Source organism: Myxine glutinosa, unplaced genomic scaffold (genome assembly GCF_964187855.1).
Source record: "Myxine glutinosa unplaced genomic scaffold, kmMyxGlut1.1 SCAFFOLD_414, whole genome shotgun sequence".
Classification (NCBI taxonomy): domain Eukaryota; kingdom Metazoa; phylum Chordata; class Myxini; order Myxiniformes; family Myxinidae; genus Myxine; species Myxine glutinosa.
Window position 1 is genome coordinate 182,501 of NW_027616516.1, and position 22,657 is coordinate 205,157.

Genomic DNA, 22,657 nt, shown 5'->3' on the forward strand with positions numbered 1-22,657 from the left:
AGCATCATCTCATCTAACTCCTCCCCTCTGAACTTGCGCTTCCCAGTCGTCCCTTTAAACTATTGCGCTCCCACGTCATTATAATCCACACTAATCTACCTGCGTCCCCACTACAGGTATCAGTCACTAACTAATCTTAACGTTACCTAATGTCATCTCTCTAGATCCCTATTAATATAACCTAACCCACCTGGGCTAGTTTTCACCGCCATCAACCCCATAAACTATAGCGCATTTGCCCCCCCTTGGGAAGGGTGGCAGGGATGCCACTCTTACCCACCGGGCACATCGCTCACTACCAATTTTGCACATCAAATTTCAACAAATCAAAAATTTGCCAATCACTGCCCATCATCTGCCAATCACTACTGCCCATCCTTTGCCAATCATCAAATTTTGTTTTTCTCTAATTTTGGGGCCAAAACACTAACCTCATCACCCAGTCTACTCACTACTGCCTCTCGGTGCGCCAATTCCCGTCCAAAGCCCGGCTTCGTAAAGCCAAGCCATGAATGCGGGTTGTTTGGTGCCAGCGGCTGGATACGTCCCGCACTCCGTGCAGGGAAGGAGGCTTACCCGGGCCGAGATCCCACGCACCATCTCGGCACGGAGCCATCCCATGGCCCGATCTCGACCTGCCGGCACGTCTTAACAAAACGTGGTCGCCATGACGACCCTTCCTATCGGGCTGCCCGCTCCGCCTAGTGGAGCACGGACGCAGCCGTTCAAAGCGAGGCCCGGCACGCACCGAGGGCCCGATTCGGCTATAAGTCGTTCTAAACTCTACCCCGTTTAACGTCGATGCTTCACCTGGACGCTTACACCCCGCAGCCCGTTCCTTGCTCACACATCCAGCCGTCTCCATGCTCCTCGTACCTTTCCTTACACACCCAGGTACTCTCATTCCACTCACAGACTTGGTCACACACCTGACCACCGAACACCTTGGCACACATTCGTCGCTCGCACACCTCACCAACACACCTCTTCGCGCCCCTTCCTCGGTCACCTCCTCTGTGACAATCACAGGTGTGCTCTCACTCGCACACCCAACTACGTGCCTCACCACCAACTCCAGCGTGCATTCCCACTCACGCTCTACCATTCCAGGTGTGCATCCTTCCATTCCAGGTGTGCATCCTCGCTCACCTGTCACACCCAACTCATGCTCCTTGTCACTCTCACTACTCTCACATCCATTCTTGACAGCGCACTCTTTCCCCATGCACCTGTCCATCACACACCTTTCTCGCGCACACTCCTGCGCACACTCTCCCGTCACACCCTCTGTAACACTTACCACACCGCGCTCCCATGTGCTCCCTCGCACACGCGCTACGACCGACTCACTTTCGCCAGCACCCTCACTCCTTGGCACGCACTTTTTCCTCACACACCCCAGAGTCGGACTTTCTCGCACACCTCCTTTTTCGCACACCAGACCTGTCGCACACCTCACCAACGGCCTCTCACGAACACCCGCGTCCATCTCGACCCCCAAGCTCCTTAAATCACCTGGCGCATCATACGCACGACCATATTGGTCACCACTTACACCGGGTCCTCTTCCTCTTCGCTTCTCCTCCATCACCTGCGAATCCCTCATCCGGTTAATGAGCACACCATCACGATCCAAACGCAGACTTTGGACCAATTCTTTTATCTCTTCTTTTATCTCTTTCTTATCCTCCCTCCGTCGCTTCTTAATTTCGCTCACCCCTTCTTCCACTTCTTCTAATTTCTGCTTCACCTCTTTTATTCCCCGGTACGTCTCCTCAATCTCGTCCTCTAAGGCTACCTTGACCGTTTCCATGTGCGTCCTCACCTGCCGGTCCTTTGTCTCCATTACCTCTATCACCTCGTCCAACCTCGTTGTCAGTCCCTCACGTACCATCTGACATTCCCTCTTTGTCGCTACTAAGTCATCTTTTAGTTCCTTCTGTGTCGCCTTTAAACCTCCTATTACCGCTGTGTTCTTTTGAACCTGCTCCACTAACTCCGTTTGTCCCACCGTCAGCTGCTCCACCTCCTGCGTCAGGTCCTCTATGCCCCCTTGTAACTTTACAGTCCCCTTTCTCACCTCCTTCTCCATGTGCTCCTTACAGTGCCTCACCTCCTCGCGCACTCCTCCGACCTCCTCACTCATCACTTGCATCTCCTGCCCAGATGCCACCCTCATCTGCTCCATCTCCCCCCTGTGAGCATCCAGTTTGGCTTCTACCCCCATTCTGACCCCCTCTATCTGCTGCCCCATTTGTTTAACTTCCCTTTCCGCTTGGTCCCTCATGTCCCTCAATTTGCCTTCCATTGTGTTTTCTAACCCCTCTAACCCATTTTTCACTCCCTCTATCTGATTCTCCTGGGCAGCCATTCTATTTTCTACCCCCGTTAACCCCTCCTGTATTTCCCCTAATCTATTGTCTAATTTCCCAAATTTCTTGTCTAATCCCTCTATTCTACTCCCTAACCCCCCGATCTGGGCCCCCATGTCCTCCCTCAATTTCTCGCTATTGGACCCCATCCTTTGTTCTAACCGTTGGCTATTGGCCCCCATTTGGCCCTCCAATCGCTCACTAGTCTGGGCCATAAGGGCCTTCATTTGTATAAAAAACAGATTCAAATCCACCGGGGGCGCTGCCACGGTCGCGGGCGCGGTGACCAGCGAGGCGCCATTTTGCGCCCCCGCAATATCGGGCGCAACGACGCTAGTTCGTGCGTCTGCTACCCTCGCTGCTTCGCTCTCCTCATGTCCCTCAATTTGGTCCTGGATCGACCCTGCCTCACTCTCTACCGGAACCCAGCCGACTTGGTCTGCCATAGCGCGACTTTCAAAATTCGGGTTTTTATTTTCGTAAAACAAAACCAAATTTCGCCGTTATTATTTCGAGCGCGTAAAAAAAACGCGCTCCGGGACCGATCTCACTCCCGACACCAATTGTTACAGACGCGGCTTAGGTGTTATTTACCGAGCGGTTTGGTATGACCACGTCTGCACAGTTTACCCCGATTATACCCGACGTTGACCAGTCGCGCTACGCTAGATCAATTGACGAAAGGACACACGGCTGGGATTACAAATAGGATACGACACCAAGGGTTCAGTTCTCAAAGGCCTCCGGAGGAGGTTCTATTACGGGATATTAGGAAGGTTAGATTACAGGGGCCAGAGAGACGGCACAGTAAGGTGGGCACTTAATCACGGTCTTATAGTAACCCCGACAGACCACAGATAAACAGGACAAGACGGACTCACACGGGGTTTGATGGCAAGGATAGGCGGGTTGGTCGATCGCTCCAGGTGCACCTGGGCTCAGGGCAGAATCGACTTGGTTCGGTCCAGAGATGCGGGAGGTCTCACAGTCACAGCGCTCGAGGTGGCAACTTCTCTCTCCAGGCTGGGGGCGCATCTGACCCTCTCTTCCGGTGAGACGTCGCGTATATCCGGCGGGAAGTCACGCCCTCGCTCGTTAGCTCCGCCCCATATGGCATCGGCCCGTGGCTTCTCATTGGGTGCGGGAGGGGGGTTACCAGGCTCCGCCCCTGACGAGGAACTGACGGCCAGCCCCTTCTTGGTAACCCCGTAACCTGGAGCACATGGCTAATGGCGGCTAACCGAGCCGGAGTGAGGACGCACACTCCCCGCGCCGTCACCACGCCGCCACCCTCTTTTGTTGTAGTTGTTGTTGTTGGCGCTTGAGATGATGGGAAGAGATGCGGGGAGGTATGGAAAGGTCCTAAACTCCTACTGGTGCCATATAATCACATTCTGGTGCAACGAAGAGTCAAGATTAATGGAAACAAGTCCTTAACTGACATAGACTAAGAATAACTAGCAAGATGTCCTATAGTTGTCTACGTGAGCTGTGGTGGACCTGGGCACGACATTTAATGGGGGGATGAAGGGGAAGATCGGCTCTACTGGGTGTTGTTTACAGACAATGGGACTAGGGAATGGGGTAAGGGAGAGTTGGGGAGTATTGGGGAAATAGGGGAATATTTACAAGCGGATATGGAGGCCAATTTCCATATTCGCAACAATATATATATATATATAGACCCTGGTGTTGGGCTAGCGGCTAGGGTGCCAGCTTAGGATACCTAGGATCCTGGGTTCGAATCCCGGTCGATCGCTGAATTAACGACCAGGGGGGTTGACTCAGCCTGTCATCCTTCCGAGGTCGGCTAATTGAGTACCAGTTCACTGGTAATTCCCTGTTTGTCGTTAAAGGCGGCAAAAAGGGTTGGCGTCAGGAAGGGCATCCGGCGGTAAAACATTGCTTCAAAAAGGGGACCGAAAAACAACAACAACCACAGTTCCCGAAAAAGGCCAACCCCCGCTTTGCGGGGAAAAATGGCCTCTAAAGGTGGTTATATATATATATGTATATATATATATGTATATATATATATATATGTATATATATATATGTATATATATATATGTATATATATATATGTATATGTATATATATATATGTATATATATATATGTATATATATATATATATGTATATATATATGTATATACATACAGTATATATGTACATACATGTATAAAAGACAGGCACACCTCACACTAGGCCGAGGCTTCATAATTTGTCATGCTCACGAGGCTGCACCGTGGAATAAACTGTTGCAACCCGTCATATTTCACGGGCTTTTAACTGGTATTGTTACATCAGTTGAACTGCGACACAACTTACCGAACAAATTGTCCAATGGCAGCAGAAGAAACAGTATGACGCTTTTCATCTCCCTGGTCTGCCCTGCAGATGAAGCAGAGAGTAGAATCAATGTCCAATAAAATCAAATGAAAGCTCAACAACACGTGAAGTAGGAGGAACTGGGTAGAGGAAATTAAATAAACATGGTTCAAGGAAGACCAAGACCTTTTGCATCTTCAGATACATATCGGTCTGCCGAAGCAGTTTCTAGGCTATTGGGCACAATCCCGGGTCACCAGTCTGACGCTGGATACTCGAATGGATCATTCTTCCTTCCCAGTAATCTGGTACTCATTTTTCCGACCTCATAAGGATGACAGGCTGAGTCACCCAACGTGGTGTTAATTCAACGGTCGACCTCAGGACCCTGATATCTCAATCCAGCCACCTTAACCGTTAAGCCAACACCAGGGTTGTGCCAGCAAGTTGTTCAAAGCACGTTGTTGACCAAACGACCACTGCCTGTGTCGAAGTTCCTCGGATGAGGGGAAATCCCATGTTCTTGGTTAAATCACGTGGTATATACAGTATATACACCTGCCTTTGATCTTTAGCAAATGTCATCTCACCTTGAGACGTCTCGCGGTTGGAAGGCACTGCTTAAGGTGACACGGACAATATCATTTTGAGTTGTTAAAGGACAATGTCGACCAGTGTTGTTGTTTAGTAAAAGAACGTTTCCATGGGTTACGAAGTGACCGTATTGTATATCTAAATTAATTATTAAAATACACACAATTTATGATCTTGCCGGTTCGGACATCAGGCAGGGATCCTTTCCTCTACCCAGCAAGCAGCAGTGCGCAGGTGCAGTACAAACCTTGGAATGATAAATAATTAAACATATCCTTCCACCTCCAAAAAATCCACAAAAATGAACAAATAAACCTTGGGATGAACCACCTTTAGAGGCCATTTTTCCCCACAGAGCGGGGGTTGGGCTTTTTCAGGCACCATGGCCCCCTTTTTGAAGCAATGTTTTATGGTCGGATGCCCTTCCTGCCACCAACCATGATGGTCACCTCTTGCAGCACACAGGGAATTATCAGTGAACTGGTGCTCAATTTGCCGACCTCGGAAGGATGGCAGGCCGGGATTCGAGCCCACAATCCTAGGATCCCAAGCCAGCACCCGAACCGCTAAGTCAACACCAGGCTACACCTTGGGATAATTTTCATATTTAATAAACGATAAACATGTTTTCAGATGAGTCGGACCGGTTTGTACGATTATTGGTTCATCAGTCCTTCGATCCAGGTGAGCAATTGGACAATTACTTTGAACCAGTAATTGAACTCGTTATCTTGCTTTATTCCTAGGTTGTCGATAAATGACCGACCTGCTCGCTGTCAGTGCACCTGTACAGACTGAACAGAACGATGTACCTGGAGCATCAGTGCTGGCACAAAAAAATGCACTGGGTGGTTTGCCATTCCCGTGAGCGGTACTCTGGGGAGGATTACTCCGATAGGATGGTGCTGAGGTCACGAACTTTCCTTTAAGCTGTCTCGTCTGGGTTCTATTCCAAACTGTCATCCTGGTGTTTCGCACTGGTGGACGTTGAGCCGGCTGCCAATACTGCTAGCATTACATTATGTCAGTTAAGATCCTGCGGTGTCTTTCGTGAAGCGTGGTCGACTTATCACCGGCACCCTGAACGAATATTACAAATTGCTGCCCAAATCACCTACAGTCACGCCTGGCCAGCCGGTTCGTGAAAGACCTGGGCCACAGTTTCCCCTGATTGACACCACAATAGGGTGGGAATGATTGGAGCCGTTAAAGTAGTAGTTGCAGAGCAAGCAAGGCAGAACTTTGGAATGTGGCCTGATACCAGCACACAATGCTCTACTATCAATGAGTCACCTACTTTAGCTTCCTACCGATGGAAGGTACACACCCACACACGCACACACCCACACACGCACACACACATCACATGACGTGACGTGATCAGGTTCAGTGTGAAGCACATCTGGAGGAACCAAAATGGTGGTTTTTCCCCGTGTTGCTCTTTTATCCGATTGATAACAACGAACGCGAGTAGAGGAAGGAATCGATTACTGGGAACTTGTCCTGTTTCTGTTCATCAATGCAGTTGTGCTTGTCCAATAAACAACAAAATGAACGTTTTGTAAACGTAATCATTCAGTTCGTGTTTTTTAACGGACATATAAACTTACCTTAGCAAGAGAACTTGCAGGTGGAAACAAAGCTTGAATGGACTATGTTTGGGGTTCCAAGAGAATCTTTTGAAGAAGAGTCCTCAGCACATACGTAACTCTGATAAACAATGATGTGAAACAAGAGAGAGAATTGCTTTGTAATGCATATCCCCGAACAAATTTCAGTCCAATGTGTTAAGGGTTATGGGATAAAAGTCTGGAAAACCCATGTATTATGTAATATATATATATATATATATATATATATATATATATATATATATATATATATATATATATATATATATATATATATATATATTACACTGCTGGTGACGCTGGAGAGACAGCGTCGGGGGCAGGTGGCCTTGTAAGCCATTTTGCCAAGCTGCATGGTTTGGATTGTGTGGCACCCATAATTTACAGTGTTGTTTAAAAATAGAGAACACCCCAAGGGCTCTCCGAGAGGTGGGGCGGAAGATGGGCCCAAACGGACAGATAAAACGGATAAAGACCCCCATACTGATTTTGACAAACGACAACGGATTGTGGATGCAAGTCTGGTAAGGTGTCAGTGTGGACGTGAGTTCGGATCCATCAGAGGGTTGAGGATCCATCAGGCCAGGAAAGGGTGTGGGAGTGATCGTGTGGGTGATGTATGTCTATGGGGTGAGGGTGTGCATGTGGAGGCAGGGCAGGTTCGAGAGAAGTGTGGGTGTGGACGTGAGTTTGAGTCGGTGAGAGGATTGCATGTCCATCAGAGCCGAATGGGGTGTGTGCGTAAGGTGGGTGAGGAGGAGGTACAGCAACGCAGTGCCTTTGAAAAGGGGACACGTAAGACGGCCGGGAGAAACAGCCAGGTAGCAAGCCACGGTGTTGTATGTCCTGGGGTTGTACTTCAGCAGGGAAAGGATGTGAGGAGGAGAGTGAAATGGCCAGGTATGGGAGAAAGGGAAGTATGGGAGAGAATGGATGGAGTGATGTGTGGGGCGCTTCATAGGTTGAATGGAAGGGTGGAAGATAGATTGAGAAAGATGAATGAGATTGTGTTTGAGTATGCATGTGTCACGTTTGGAGTGAAAGAGTGTGTAGAGAGGGGGTGAGAAGGAGGCATGTTTGAGCAGGAGGCAGAGGGAGAGCCATGAGTTGAGAATGGAGTTGAGGGGTTTGAATGGAAGATGGAAGAGGGCTGTGGAAGGGGAGAGGAATGGGCTTGAGGTGTTGACGAAGCAGGTGAGGATGAGGTTGGTGAAGTTGAAGAGAGTGGAGAGGATGAGGAGGCGAAGAAAGGAGAGGCAGAGGAAGAGAAAGAGGTTCTTTGAGAAGCCTTTTCAGTTTATGAAGGATCTGTTGGAGCCGTCTCGAGGTGGTGTACTGAAGGTACCAAAGGAAGAGTTGGAAGGTCACCTGTGTGTTACGTATGCAGACACAAGGAGGAACGAAGTGGTGGAGGACATCGAAGGATTGGTGAGACCGACAGAGCCAGGTGTTCCATTTGATTTGTCAAAGCCAAAGATGTCTGAGATTGAGGCAGTTTTGAGGAAGGCACGGGCGGCATCGGCTCCAGGACCAAGTTGACTGCCATACAAGGTGTTTAAGAGTTGTGTAGGCATCAGGCAGTATCTGTGGAAGGCTCTGAAGGTGGTCTGGAGGCAAGGAGTGGTGCCCAGTCAATGGACTAGGGCGGAAGGAGTTTATATTCCAAAGCAGGAGGAGGCTGTGACACTGGAGCAGTTTAGACCAATATCATTGCTCGATGTAGATGGGAAGATATTGATGAGTATCTTTGCGGCACAGCTCTCAGGCTTCATCAGAGGGAATGGTTTTGTGGATGGTTCTGTGCAGAAGGCAGGAATACTGGGATCACCAGGATGCATTGAACACTCGGCAATGGTCTGGCAAGTGTTACAGGAGGCAAAGAGGCAAAGGAAGGATGTGGCGGTGGTATGGCTGGATTTGGAGAATGCATATGGGTCAGTGCCACATGCCTTGATCAGGTATGCCATGGATTTCTTTTGGGTGCCACGGAGATTTAGGGATTTTTTGATGGCATATTATGATCAGTTTTGGATGCGGTTTGCGACACAGTCTTATGTAACAGAGTGGCAGAAGTTGGAAGTGGGGATCCCGATGGGATGTACCATCTCCCCGATTTTGTTTGTGCTGGTTATGGAGTTGTTGATACATGCGGTGAGTGGACATGGGAAAGAAGTGGAGCTAGCCCCTGGTCAGAGGTTGCCAGCAATGTTTGCTTTCATGGATGACCTGACAGTTGTCCAACAGTCCGCTGATGCAGCAGTAGAGGTACTGGGACGACTGGAAAGGTTGATGCGGTGGGCAAGAATGGGATTTAAAGCAAGAAAATCGAGGAGTGTGATAGTGAGACGAGGAGTGGTGGATAACATGCACAGGTTTGAGCTGGGAGGGGAGGTGGTTCCACCACTGGTAGAGGCCCCCGTGAAGAGTTTGGGAAGATGGTATACAGTGGAGTTGAATGATGTGGGAAGAGTGGAGGAGGTCAGAAACAAGTGTTACGGATCCCGGATTTAGAGGAGTTACTATTCATGTCATTGCTTATTAATGTTTATTCTATTAAAGGTTGTTGTGGTTAAAGGGTTAGAGAGGCTCCGGATAACAGGAGACCGGAAACGGGATAGTGAACCGGAAGAAGAAAAAGACACGAGGTCGGGGAGAAGCGGCTATCTTTTTCTTCCTCACCCAGCTCCGACGCGAGCGGTGTCGATATTGAGCAGCGTGGGGGACGCTGCGTTTGAAAGCCCGTATGGCGAAAGGAGTTACCTGCGCGGGGTAATTACCGATTACACGTCAAGTTGCCGTGGGTTCGTGCACGGAACCAAGCGTCCGGCACAGTTCGCCTCAACGTCTACAAGGACGCGTACGGGTCGCACCTTGGGCCTCGCGTGCTTTGCAAGCCGCGCTTTGCTTTGCCCGCTTTGCTTTGCAAGGAGGTGTGCGCTGCAGCAGCTGTTCCCGGTACGCGACGTGCACGTTTGGAACACGTCAGCCAGGGGTTCGCTCAACCGCCCGTGTGCGGAGAAGTCGACCTTCACCTTGGTCGGGAGGGGCCCAGAGACATTGTGAGGGACAGTGACCATTGAGGGGTCGTGAGTGGGGAAAGGGGGGAAATTTATGAGATGGCCATCTTAGTAAGATTGTTGATGGATTGTTGATTGCTGATGATGGATGGAGAATATATTAGTAAGTAATCCGGATCCTTGGTGTGGGGTTTCTTATTGACTTGAATTATTGTGTCTTTCATATTGATTGCGCTACGAAAGCGTATAAATCAGATATCTTTCTGGCGGGGTCCTCCCATGGTCCGGGGGTCACCAAGACGAGGTAGTTACCGGGAGGACCACGTAACAGAATTGGGGGCTCGTCCAAATTACGATTTGCGGATTCGCAATTGGGTCTACGTCCGGGATCTAAAATTGTATAACATAATAAAATAATAATTTTTAATAATTAAAATTAATTAATTAATTATTAATTGGTACATTTTTGAGAAATTGTGGTAAAGTCTTGGGTGAAGGTTAACAGGTGTTAACGATAGTCACCATGGCGTTTGTTGCACAGAACTTTGCGGTAACACCTAGTGAGGCACAGTTCCGAGCGTTACTAAAAGCGGACCTCTTGAAATTGGCCAAACATTTTAACTTGGAGGTCCGAACTAATTTGAGGAAGGCAGAGTTGCAGACCACGGTGATACAATCTATGGTGGGATTAGGAACATGGGACGAGTTAGCCTGGCAGTGGCTACCCAAAGAACCAGAAGACGTTGAGATCCGGAAACTGGAGTTGCAATTACGGAGCCAGGAACGGATCAAAGAAGAAGAAAGGAAAGCAGAAAAGGAAAGAGCAGAAGAGGAAAGGAAAGCAGAAGAGAGGAGAGAAGAGAAACAAGCAGAGGAAAGGAGAGTGGAACGAGAACTCCAGGAAAGGTTAGAAAGGATGAAAACAGAGGAAAGGAAAGCAGAAAAGGAAAGAGCAGAAGAAGAAAGGAAAGCAGAAAAGGAAAGAGCAGAAGAGGAGAGGAAAGCAGAAGAGAGGAGAGAAGAGAAACAAGCAGAGGAAAGGAGAGTGGAACGAGAACTCCAGGAAAGGTTAGCAGAAGAAGAAAGGAAAGCAGAAAAGGAAAGAGCAGAAGAAGAAAGGAAAGCAGAAAAGGAAAGAGCAGAATAAGAAAGGAAAGCAGAAGAGAGGAGAGAAGAGAAACAAGCAGAGGAAAGGAGAGTGGAACGAGAACTCCAGGAAAGGTTAGAAGGGAGAAAAGCAGAGGAGAGGAGAGCTGCCAGGGAACTCGAAGCAGAGGAGAGAAAAGCCGAAAGGGAGTTGAAGGAACGTGATCTGGCGCTTCAGCAAGAAATTAAATTCAAGGAGCTGGATTTAATGAGAGAACGGGGAGAGGTACCACCCTTGCTGACGGGGTCGACACCTAGCCAGAAAACCTGGGATGTGGGCAGACATGTGAGGCTGGTTCCACCCTTCAGTGAAAAGGAAGTCACTCAATTTTTTCCACACTTTGAGAAAGTGGCTCGACAGTTAAACTGGCCGGAGGAGGCTTGGACCATACTAGTGCAAAGTGTGCTGGTGGGTAAAGCTCAAGAGATTTATTTGGCGCTACCAATGGACCAATGTGCAGATTATGAGGTATCGAAGAAGCACATCCTCAAAGCCTATGAGTTGGTTCCTGAAGCTTACCGGCAAAAATTCAGGAATGCCAGGAAGAGGGAGAGTGAGACCCATGTGGAGTTTGCCAGAGTGAAAGAAAACATGTTTGATCGGTGGTGTGAGTCGAAAGGAGTCGGGAACGACTTCGAAGCCTTGCGTGACCTGATGCTGGTGGAGGAATTTCAACAGTGTGTCCACGAGGACATCAAAGTGTACCTGCAGGAAAAGAAAGTACCAAAGTTGTGGGACGCAGCCACCATGGCAGATGATGATGCCTTAACACACCAGATAGGGGTCCACACCCCTAGCTCCTCGCCTAGACTTCAGCAGGGGAGTTATGGAACACCTGGTGCAGAGAACGACAATACATGGCGGCGGCCTCGAGAGGATTATGGGGACAACGCGGATACCCCAACTGTTCGAAATCAGAGGGCTACGGGCCCAAGACAAACTTATTTCCCGGGGGGAACTGATGATTTGGGGTATCGGGTTGGCTTATCAAAGTTGGCCGGCACAGAAAGTTTTTGCGGGGTTCAAACTTTCTTTCCTGAAGGGGGGGGGGGGAGTGTTACGGATCCCGGATTTAGAGGAGTTACTATTCATGTCATTGCTTATTAATGTTTTTTCTATTAAAGGTTGTTGTGGTTAAAGGGTTAGAGAGGCTCCGGATAACAGGAGACCGGAAACGGGATAGTGAACCGGAAGAAGAAAAAGACACGAGGTCGGGGAGAAGCGGCTATCTTTTTCTTCCTCGCCCAGCTCCGACGTGAGCGGTGTCGATATTGAGCAGTGTGGGGGATGCTGCGTTTGAAAGGCTGTCTGGCGAAAGGAGTTACCTGCGCGGGGTAATTACCGATTACACGTCAAGTTGCCGTGGGTTCGTGCACGGAACCAAGCGTCCGGCACAGTTCGCCTCAACGTCTACAAGGACGCCTACGGGTCGCACCTTGGGCCTCGCGCGCTTTGCAAGCCGCGCTTTGCTTTGCCCGCTTTGCTTTGCCCGCTTTGCTTTGCAAGGAGGTGTGCGCTGCAGCAGCTGTTCCCGGTACGCGACGTGCACGTTTGGAACACGTCAGCCAGGGGTTTGTTCAACCGCCCGTGTGCGGAGAAGTCGACCTTCACCTTGGTCGGGAGGAGCCCAGAGACATTGTGAGGGACAGTGACCATTGAGGAGTCGTGAGTGGGGAAAGCGGGGAAATTTATGAGATGGCCATCTTAGTAAGATTGTTGATGGATTGTTGATTGCTGATGATGGATGGAGAATATATTAGTAAGTAATCCGGATCCTTGGTGTGGGGTTTCTTATTGACTTGAATTATTGTGTCTTTCATATTGATTGCGCTACGAAAGCGTATAAATCAGATATCTTTCTGGCGGGGTCCTCCCACGGTCCGGGGGTCACCAAGACCAGGTAGTTACCGGGAGGACCACGTAACACAAGCTTTTGAGAGGTTTGAAGAGGATTGATGGATGTGGTTTGCCAGGTAAGTTGAAGGTATGGTGTTTGAAGTTTGGGTTGATGCCACGAGTATTGTGGCCATTAATGATGTATGATATTGCAATTGGGCATGTAGAGAGGATGGAGGTTGTGGTGAGTGGGTTTGTGAGGAGGTGGTTGGGAGTGCCACGCTGTTTGACGAACATTGCCTTTTATGGTCAGGGTGGAAAACTTCAGTTTCCCTTGACATCATTAACCGAGGAGTTTAAGGTGGTGAGGGTGCGGGAGTTCATGATGTTGCGGGATTCAAGTGATGCAGTGGTAAAGAATGCTCTCCCAGAGAAGAAGTGAAGTCGGAAGTGGAATGCAAGAGCAGAGGTGGACGAGATGGAGGAGCGGTTGCAACAGGAGGAGGTCATGGGGATGGTACAGCATGGGAAGCATGGCTTGGGGTGGATGGAGCATGAGCGATGGGGAAAGGCATGTGTGAAAGAGAGGAGGAAGATGGTTGAGAGGGAGGGGAGAAGAAAGGAAGAGGAGGGGAGATATGTGAAAGCAGTCGGTCAGGCACAGCAAGGTGCTTGGACTAAGTGGGAAGGTGTGCGGGTGAGGATATTGAAGTGGCAAGAGATTTGGAGGATGGAGCCAATATTGTTGAATTTCCTGTTGCGGGCAACGTATGATGTGCTTCCGTCACCAGTAAACTTGAGATTGTGGGGGTTGTTGCAGGAGGAGAGATGTTATTTGTGTGGAGGTGTGGGAACGGTGCAGCATGCACTGGGTGCATGCTCAGTAGCATTGGCAGCAGGAAGATACAGGTGGTGACATGATCAGGTGCTGGCGGTGGTGGTGCAGATGGTGCAACAAGAGGTGCTGAGATTGAGAGAGAGAAGAGTGGAGCAGGAGACTGATGGGGGAGAGGTGTGGTTTGTCAAAGAGGGCCAAGTGGTAAGAGGTGGAAAGAGGAGGAGGTGGAAAGCAAGAGGGCTGTCAGATGCTTGTGATTGGCAGGTGGTGGCAGACCTAAAGCCACAATTGGTATTCCCAGAGGAGATCTGTGTGACAAGGTTGCGGCCTGACATTGTCATTTGGTTAAGTGCAACAAGACAGGTCATCTTAGGGGAGTTGTCGGTACCTTGGGAAGAGAACATGGAGGGGGTGCACGAGAGGAAGAGAGTGAGCTGGAGGCAGAGTGCCGGGAGAAGGGTTGGCGCGTTTCGTGTCAGCCATTTGAGGTGGGGTGTCGAGGGTATATTGGCAATTCCTTTTCTGCATTTCTTGCTAGGCTGGGAGTGTGTGGGACAGAAAGAAGGAGGATGTGTGACAAGGTGGCCCAGGTTGCCTTGAAAGGCTCATTCTGGATATGGAGGAAGTTTATGGAGGCACGTCGAACGGTATAGGTTGGTTGTGTGTGTGGTTATTTTATTTTATTTTATTTTTTTCTTACCATTATTACTTCTTATTTTGTGTATATGAGTGAGTGGGTGAGGGTGTGTGTTTTTGCATGAATTAATTTTTGCATGAGCGTGTGTTTTTGTGTGTTGAGTGGTGTATGATGGAAGTGTAGGTGGTTGTTTGGTTGGTGTTCTGTATGTATGTGTGTGTATGGGTGTGTAGGTGTGTGTATGAATGATCTGGTGTGTTTTGTTGGTGAGTGGTGAAGGGTATAAAGGTGGGTGTTTGAGTGTTCCACCATGTTTGTTTGGTGCTGTGGATTCTGGATGCGTCGGCTATAGTGAACCAGTTCTGTTCTCCTTTGCCGGTGTTTTCGTTTCCTGTGTTTGCATTTATTTCTTATTATTTACTTATTGCTTTGATTATTGCTTGTTTGTCCTGCATTTTCGTTAGTCTTTTCCGTCCCTGCTTTCCCCCATCCTTCCTCCTGTTTGGGGGGCGTTGCCCACCAGACAGGGGGGAGTCTTGTGCCCCCCTTCGTCTCCCGTCCCTCCCTCCCCCCCCCCCCCACCCCGAGTGTTGTCCTCCGCCCCTCCTAGAACCCCGGCATGGCGAGCAGGCGCCATAATTGTGTCCGGTTTCGGTTGGTTGATGTGGCTTGCAGTGTGCCGGCTGGAGATAGATTCGGTAAAGATGTATTGTTGGGTGTGCTGGGGTTCAAGGCTGTTGACTTTTTCTGCCTGATCTCCCTCGCCCGTGGCTTCGACGTGTCCTTTCAAACAGGGCAGGGACTTGCCGAGTTCTGGCGCCGGTGGGCTACCGCTCGGTCTGCTGGGAAACTGGCAGACTGGGCGGTCGAGGCTCTCTCAGAAACACAGGAGAGAGTCGTGACCGTCCACCTGTACAACGAAGGCGTGAGTGACTATGATGTCAAGGTTTGGCTCAGTCGATACGCGGACATCCGAGGCCCAGTACGGCTCGTCCGGAACAGCCTCGGTATTTGGACCGGGTCTCGGCAGTTCCGGGTAAAGCTGCGGACGAGGCAGGACGGCACGGCCACCCATATCCCTAATGGAATTATGGTTGGGATGGACCGAGGCCAAGTCAGTAGTGTAATAATGTTGCTTCTGGGACACCTCCGTTTAACATGGGAAATCCCTATCTAATGTCATTTACCCCCTTGTCTTTTTCAAAAATCATAAACACCTCTATTTCTCCCACCCTCATCTTTATGAACCTTTTGTCTGTAGTACCTATCCTTAATGTTGTTCATTAGACCACTCAAACACTACAAATATTTGTTTTCTCTTATAGACCTATCATCCTTCTTCTACATATCATCTGGCAGATTAATCTTTGACCCACTCAAACATTGACCCATTCACTTCCATATTAATTCTTTCCCTCCCTCATTGCCCCTAAACACCTATATTTCTCTCACCCTGTTCTTTACGAACCTTCTAACCTTTTGACATGTTATCCTTATTCATTAGACCACTTAAACACCTGTGATCCTTCTGACCTCATGGACCTTTTAACCTTTTACTCTTAATATCATCTGGTGAATATAACCCACTCAAACAACGACCCTACAAATATTTGTTTATGCGTGGGAAATAATTTAATTCTCCTACAACTCTCTTCACCATCTAATACATTAACAAAAAATATGTTTGAGTTTGGTTCTTTATTAAGATATTTTAACTGAGCTAAGATAAAATGGTAAACCTCCCTCAATGTTCTTATTTGAGCGCCTCCAGTGCCACACACTTTTTGGTAGGCTCTGCCCACCTTTTGTTAAGCTCCGTCCACTTTTTGGAAAAACCCCGCCCACTTTTTGGTAAGCCACGCCCATCTTTTACTAAGCCCCGCCCACTTTTTGTTAAGCCACGCCCACTTTTTGCTACACCCCGCCCACTTTTGCTAAGCTCCGCCCACTTTTGCTAAGTCCCACCCACTTTATAAACTCTTCAGCATTGTATCATTTCCAGGTAATACATAACATCATTTTCAGGGAATTTCCATCACATCATTTCCAGTTAAGACACGCCCAGGGAATTTCCACAGGAAATGACACACACCCAGCCCTTCTTATAAAAGGCACCGACCACACAGGCTTTTTCAAACACGCTTTCTGCTTCACTTGAGAATGGACTCCTATGCCGAAATGGAATGGGATAACTTTGCTATTCCTTGGAGTCCTACTACCTGTGTAGCGCTCAACCTTCAGATTGATGAACTGGACTCGAACCTCTTGTCGATGGAGGAAATTGTATCTGAGCTACGAAATGAAAATTCTACTTTTAACACAACTTGGGATAAAGTTATTTTTTTGTTTGAAGATCTTTTGAACAACCAAGACCCACAGAACGAGTTCTACCTTGATGACCCAGCCAAAGAGTTATACCTTGGAGATCCACAAAATCCTGAAAAAGAGTTCTACCATGATGATACTTATTGTGAGTTATCAAAACAAAACCCACTGAACGAGTTCTACCTTGATGACCCAGCCAAAGAGTTATACCTTGGAGACTCACTAAATTTGGGAAAAACAAATTATGAGGTCTGCCTAGATGGTTCTAACTGTGGAGCCTACCTTGGAGACTCACTAAATTTGGGAAAAACAAATTATGAGGTTTGCCTAGATGGTTCTAACTGTGGAGCCTACCTTGGAGACTCACTAAATTTGGGAAAAACTAATTATGAGGTCTGCCTAGATGGTTCTAACTGTGGAGCCTACCTTGGAGACTCACTAAATTTGGGAAAAACAAATTATGAGGTCTGCCTAGATGGTTCTAACTGTGGAGCCTACCATGGAGACTCACTAAATTTGGGAAAAACTAATTATGAGGTCTGCCTAGATGGTTCTAACTGTGGAGCCTACCTTGGAGACTCACTAAATTTGGGAAAAACAAATTATGAGGTCTGCCTAGATGGTTCTAACTGTGGAGCCTACCTTGGAGACTCACTAAATTTGGGAAAAACAAATTATGAGGTCTGCCTAGATGGTTCTAACTGTGGAGCCTACCTTGGAGACTCACTAAATTTGGGAAAAACTAATTATGAGGTCTGCCTAGATGGTTCTAACTGTGGAGCCTACCTTGGAGACTCACTAAATTTGGGAAAAACAAATTATGAGGTCTGCCTAGATGGTTCTAACTGTGGAGCCTACCTTGGAGACTCACTAAATTTGGGAAAAACAAATTATGAGGTCTGCCTAGATGGTTCTAACTGTGGAGCCTACCTTGGAGACTCACTAAATTTGGGAAAAACTAATTATGAGGTCTGCCTAGATGGTTCTAACTGTGGAGCCTACCTTGGAGACTCACTAAATTTGGGAAAAACAAATTATGAGGTCTGCCTAGATGGTTCTAACTGTGGAGCCTACCTTGGAGACTCACTAAATTTCATAAAATTAGGAAAAGAGTTTTACCTTGGAGACTTTGAAAACTGGTTTCGTTTTGGAGACTCTGAATGGGGGTTTTGTTTTGATAACTCGGAATGTGATACCTATCTTGGAGACTCAACAGGATTGTGGTTATACCTTGGGAACTTGGAAAGTTGGTTTTATTTTGGAGACTCTACCTGTGGGGTACATCTTGGAGACTCTTTGCATTCTAAAGCAATGAACAATGTTCTTTGTTTAATGACGCTTGATTTAAGCAATATCAAGAAAGTTCGAGGAAGAAAATGCTGGAAAATTCTTTCTTCCCATTTCTACTTCTTCAAACTTGAAAGCCTTGAAAGACAGAATTGGAGGAAGAGGAAAAAAATAAAAATGAAATACGTATTTAAAAAAAGAAGAAAAAAAAAGAAATACGTATTTTTTAAAAAGAAGAAAAAAAAAGATTATGTTAGGGTTAGGGTGGGATTTTGAATGTGAGGGTTAGGGATTAGGTTGGGTTAGGGATGGAGTTGGGTTAGGGATGGGGTTGGGTTAGGGTTGGGATTTTGAATGTGAGGGTTAGGGATTAGGTTGGGTTAGGGATGGAGTTGGGTTAGGGATGGGGTTGGGTTAGGGTTGGGATTTTGAATGTGAGGGTTAGGGTTGGGATTGGGTTAGGGATGGGGTTGGGTTAGGGTTGGGATTTTGAATGTGAGGGTTAGGGTTGGGGTTGGGTTAGGGATGGGGTTGGGTTAGGGATGGGGTTGGGTTAGGGATGGGGTTGGGTTAGGGATGGGGTTGGGTTAGGGATGGGGTTGGGTTAGGGATGGGGTTGGGTTAGGGATGGGGTTGGGTTGGGGATGGGGTTGGGTTAGGGATGGGGTTGGGTTAGGGATGGGGTTGGGTTAGGGATGGGGTTGGGTTGGGGATGGGGTTGGGTTAGGGATGGGGTTGGGTTAGGGATGGGGTTGGGTTGGGGATGGGGTTGGGTTAGGGATGGGGTTGGGTTAGGGATGGGGTTGGGTTAGGGATGGGGTTGGGTTGGGGATGGGGTTGGGTTAGGGATGGGGTTGGGTTAGGGATGGGTTGGGTTAGGGATGGGTTTGGGTTAGGGATGGGGTTGGGTTAGGGATGGGGTTGGGTTAGGGTTTGTATATTATTATGACTCACTCACACATACACACACACAAAAGTTAAGCCCCAACTGAAAAGTTGAGGGATTCTGTGTTTGGGGTTCACAGATTTAAAAACGTATCCCCATTATACACACACAAAAGTTAAGCCCCAACTAAAAAGTTGAGGGATTCTGTGTTTGGGGTTCACAGGTTTAAAAACGTATCCCCATTATACACACACAAAAGTTAAGCCCCAACTGAAAAGTTGAGGGATTCTGTGTTTGGGGTTCACAGATTTAAAAACGTATCCCCATTACATTTTATTTATTTATTTATTATTTTCAAGGGTATTATCTGCTTACTTGTGTTTTTTGTAATTCTTGTGAGTAAAATGAACCCAAGATTTCTTCTCCATTTAAATCATATAATTTGTAGGTCCAAGGGACTGTATCCATTACATCAATGATTTTAAATAATTCACGAGTCCATTTTTGTGTATAACCTTTCTCAAAATGACTTTTCCATTTGTATATTCTTACAATATCACCAACTTTAAACTTGGGCTTTCTCAAATTAATCTCCTTTTCATATTCTAATTTTGTAAATGTTTCTGATGGTTTTGATTGTGTTGATGAATGAACTGTATTATTGTAATTATCTACAATATCCTGAATTAAATACACCCATTTTTGAGAACCGAGTTGTGTGAATTTTTTATATAATTTCTCTTTTAAAGTACGATTAAAACGCTCAATAACAACTGCCTTTCCTTCATTAAAGGTGCTGTATAATTTAATACCCTTCCCCTTAAGAAATTTCATGAATATTTTGTTATAGAACTCTGTTCCCTCATCAGTCCATAACTTCTTTGGTTTCCTTTTATCCCGATCAAATATTAGCTTAAAGGCTAACATTAAAGTATCACCCCTTTTATTTTTTAAAGGGACAACCCAGGCAAATCTACTCCTCAAATCAATAACGGTTAAAGCATACCTGTATCCCCTGTCATTATTCAATTCAATTAAATCAGCGGACCATATGTGGTCAGTGTATTTAGAATAAACCTTCCTTCTTTTAAACTTTGTGATTATAGGTTTGTGTAATTCTTCAGCCAAAAGCTCCTCAGTCTTGATGGCATCATTAGAGCCTAATAGTTTTTTGAGGAATAACCAAGACCAAGTTTCAATTTAGCATTTATCAAATTTCTCACAATAAACCTATCAACTTTCTCTCTCAACGTTGGATTTTGTATCAAAGACAAATTATACAACATTTCGCTGTCGGCTTTATGTTTTTCAGTCAACGTAGTGGTTTTCCCATAAGCAATATCATGCTTCATACACACTTCGTCAACCCTATTTGTAGGTTTAGACCAAGGTTTAGGATTGTCAGCCTCATCTAATCTTTTATCCAAGTTTGTTCCTGGACCACAGAAAGAATACCCTGGAAGGTGTAATTCCCCTGGAATTCCAGTTGTTGTAAATTTACTTCCTGACAGAAACTTTTGTATGTCTCCTCCTCTTTTAGGAGAGATGAATTGGCACTTTTTAGAGCCACATACTTGACATATTCCTTTTTGATAAACTCTATTATTTTTAGCTTTAACATAAGAGATATTTTTAGATTTAGTTTTCTTTTTACATTTGAGACAATAACTCATATTTATTTATCAGAAAAATTCCGACAGAGTATCAAAACCTTTTTGGTTTTCAACATATACATTTCAATCTTTATTTTTAAAACATAAAGAATCCTGAGGAATGCCTTCACTCTCTCCTCCATTTATTTACAAATAAAAACTAACTAAAGTCAATGACACCAACATCATCAATCACATAATCTTTTCCTTCTTCTTCTTCTTCTTCTTCACCACTTTCTCGTTTAAATCTCTGAAATTGAAGACATTGACGTTCTTATTTTTGAAACCATTATCTTCATAAGAGTTGTTAATTCTTTAATTTCCTCTTCGGTGCGTTGAGATTGATTTATTTGCTTTAATACACTCAATCTTTTATGAATCTCAGTGATTTCCATCTTTTTATATTTTTCCTCCCTCTCTCTTTGCTCCCTCTCCTCCTCCTCCATTTTCTCCCTCTCCTCCTTCTCCTTTTTCTCCCTTTTCTCCCTTTCCTCCTTCTCCCTTTTCTCCCTTTCCTCCTTCTCCTTTTTCTCCCTCTCCTCCTTCTCCTCCTTTTTCTCCCTCTCCTCCTTCTCCTCCTTCTCCTTTTTCTCTCTTTCCTCCTTCTCTTCTTCAACTCCTTCCTCATCCCTTGCTACCCTTGAGTTTGAACCCCAAAGAATATTATACATATACTCATCTGGATTTTGAGATATTCTTGTATCTATAATTATTTTTCTCATAATAGGATACCAATAAGATTTGTTGACGATTTCTAAAAGAGTTTTATATTTCATAACTTTGAGAAGTTCATTTTTATTTAATATTTTAAACAAGTCTCTATTTGTGGGTTTAACAATATCAGTATAAGGCCAGTTTTTTATGACAAAATTCCCATGTATATGCTCCAAATCATAAGGTATGTAATACCGAGCACCCTTTTCTTGTAGGTATCCTTGAATACAAAAATTATAATTCTCTTGTAGTCTTCTTCCTGCCATTTATGTATCAGAAATATATGTGAGATTAATATTATGACAGGTAATACCACCCCATCTTCCCACTACCAAATCGGTTTGTATTCCTCGGCTTTCTATCCTTATCTCATTACCTTCCTTCTTTGTCATGCGAACCATCGCTATACTATCATATATTTTTATTTTCTTAAAATCACGTATTTGTTGTTTACTAATTGTACTTCCACATAAATCCTTATCTTCACCAAGTGGATAATATTCTTCTTTACGAGACTGATTTAAATCATGTAGGTCTTCTATGTTTATTGAAAAAGACCAATTATACCCTAAATCAGGCATATCATACCCCCATTTATTAATTCGCATATTAACTAAATGTCCTTCTTTATAAAATTTAATTGTAAGCAGGTAGTTAAATTCAATGAGGAAAGGTGTATGGTCAGTATAACCAGGTGTTGTGGTTGTAAATTTTACTTGTTTCACAAAACGTGCTGTTTTCTTTAAAGATATATATTGTGATAAATCACTGAATCTAATCAAGTCATTCGCATCTGTAGGGTTTGGATAATTGATTAATTTATAAGTATTCTTCATATTAATATTTTTACTTACACTATATTTTTGTCGTTCAGCCTGTGCCTTTGTATAATAATTTGATAAATCAATATCCTGAGAGGATTTTCCAAAGATAGAACCATCTTTTCCAACATAGGTCATTTATATTAGATAAAAAATGATATCATAAAAATTTTCATTATTGTTGAGTTGAAATAATACATATAAACATAATTGGCCACAACATTTAGAATTAATTTCTTGAACTTGGAATGTTTGATAAACACCATTCTGTAAGAATTGTATTACTTCAACAGGTGGTGGCATACCATAACTATCAAAATAATATTTATCCTGACTATTATGAATACAAACCCAATGAGAACCATTCTGTGTGTCTAAATTCATAATAATATTCTTTGTATTCTTATTTATATGTGTTAATTCATCTCTCATACAAATAACCACATTATCAATTTTTAGTGTTTTACAATACTTAGCTAGTTCTATATTTGACGTTGTATTCTTTCCAAATTGTTTAAACCATTTATCCATTTATTTATGAGAAAGATACAATCCATTACCCCGTTTAG

The 22,657-nt window shown here is 45.5% G+C and overlaps 1 protein-coding gene across 5 annotated transcripts in view; it reads right to left on the minus strand.

The window, feature by feature from the left end:
• LOC144888979 (uncharacterized) overlaps positions 1-22,657 on the minus strand; it is a 173,628-nt gene that overhangs the window by 88,245 nt on the left and 62,726 nt on the right. For 3 of the 5 annotated variants that reach the window (XR_013621502.1, XR_013621503.1, XM_078768772.1), the window contains exon 2: positions 4,704-4,766. The exons of the other annotated variants lie outside the window; for them this stretch is intronic. The gene's annotated coding sequence lies outside the window, so the exon portion shown is untranslated. The remainder of the gene's footprint in view (positions 1-4,703; positions 4,767-22,657) is intronic. 5 annotated transcript variants of the gene reach the window in all.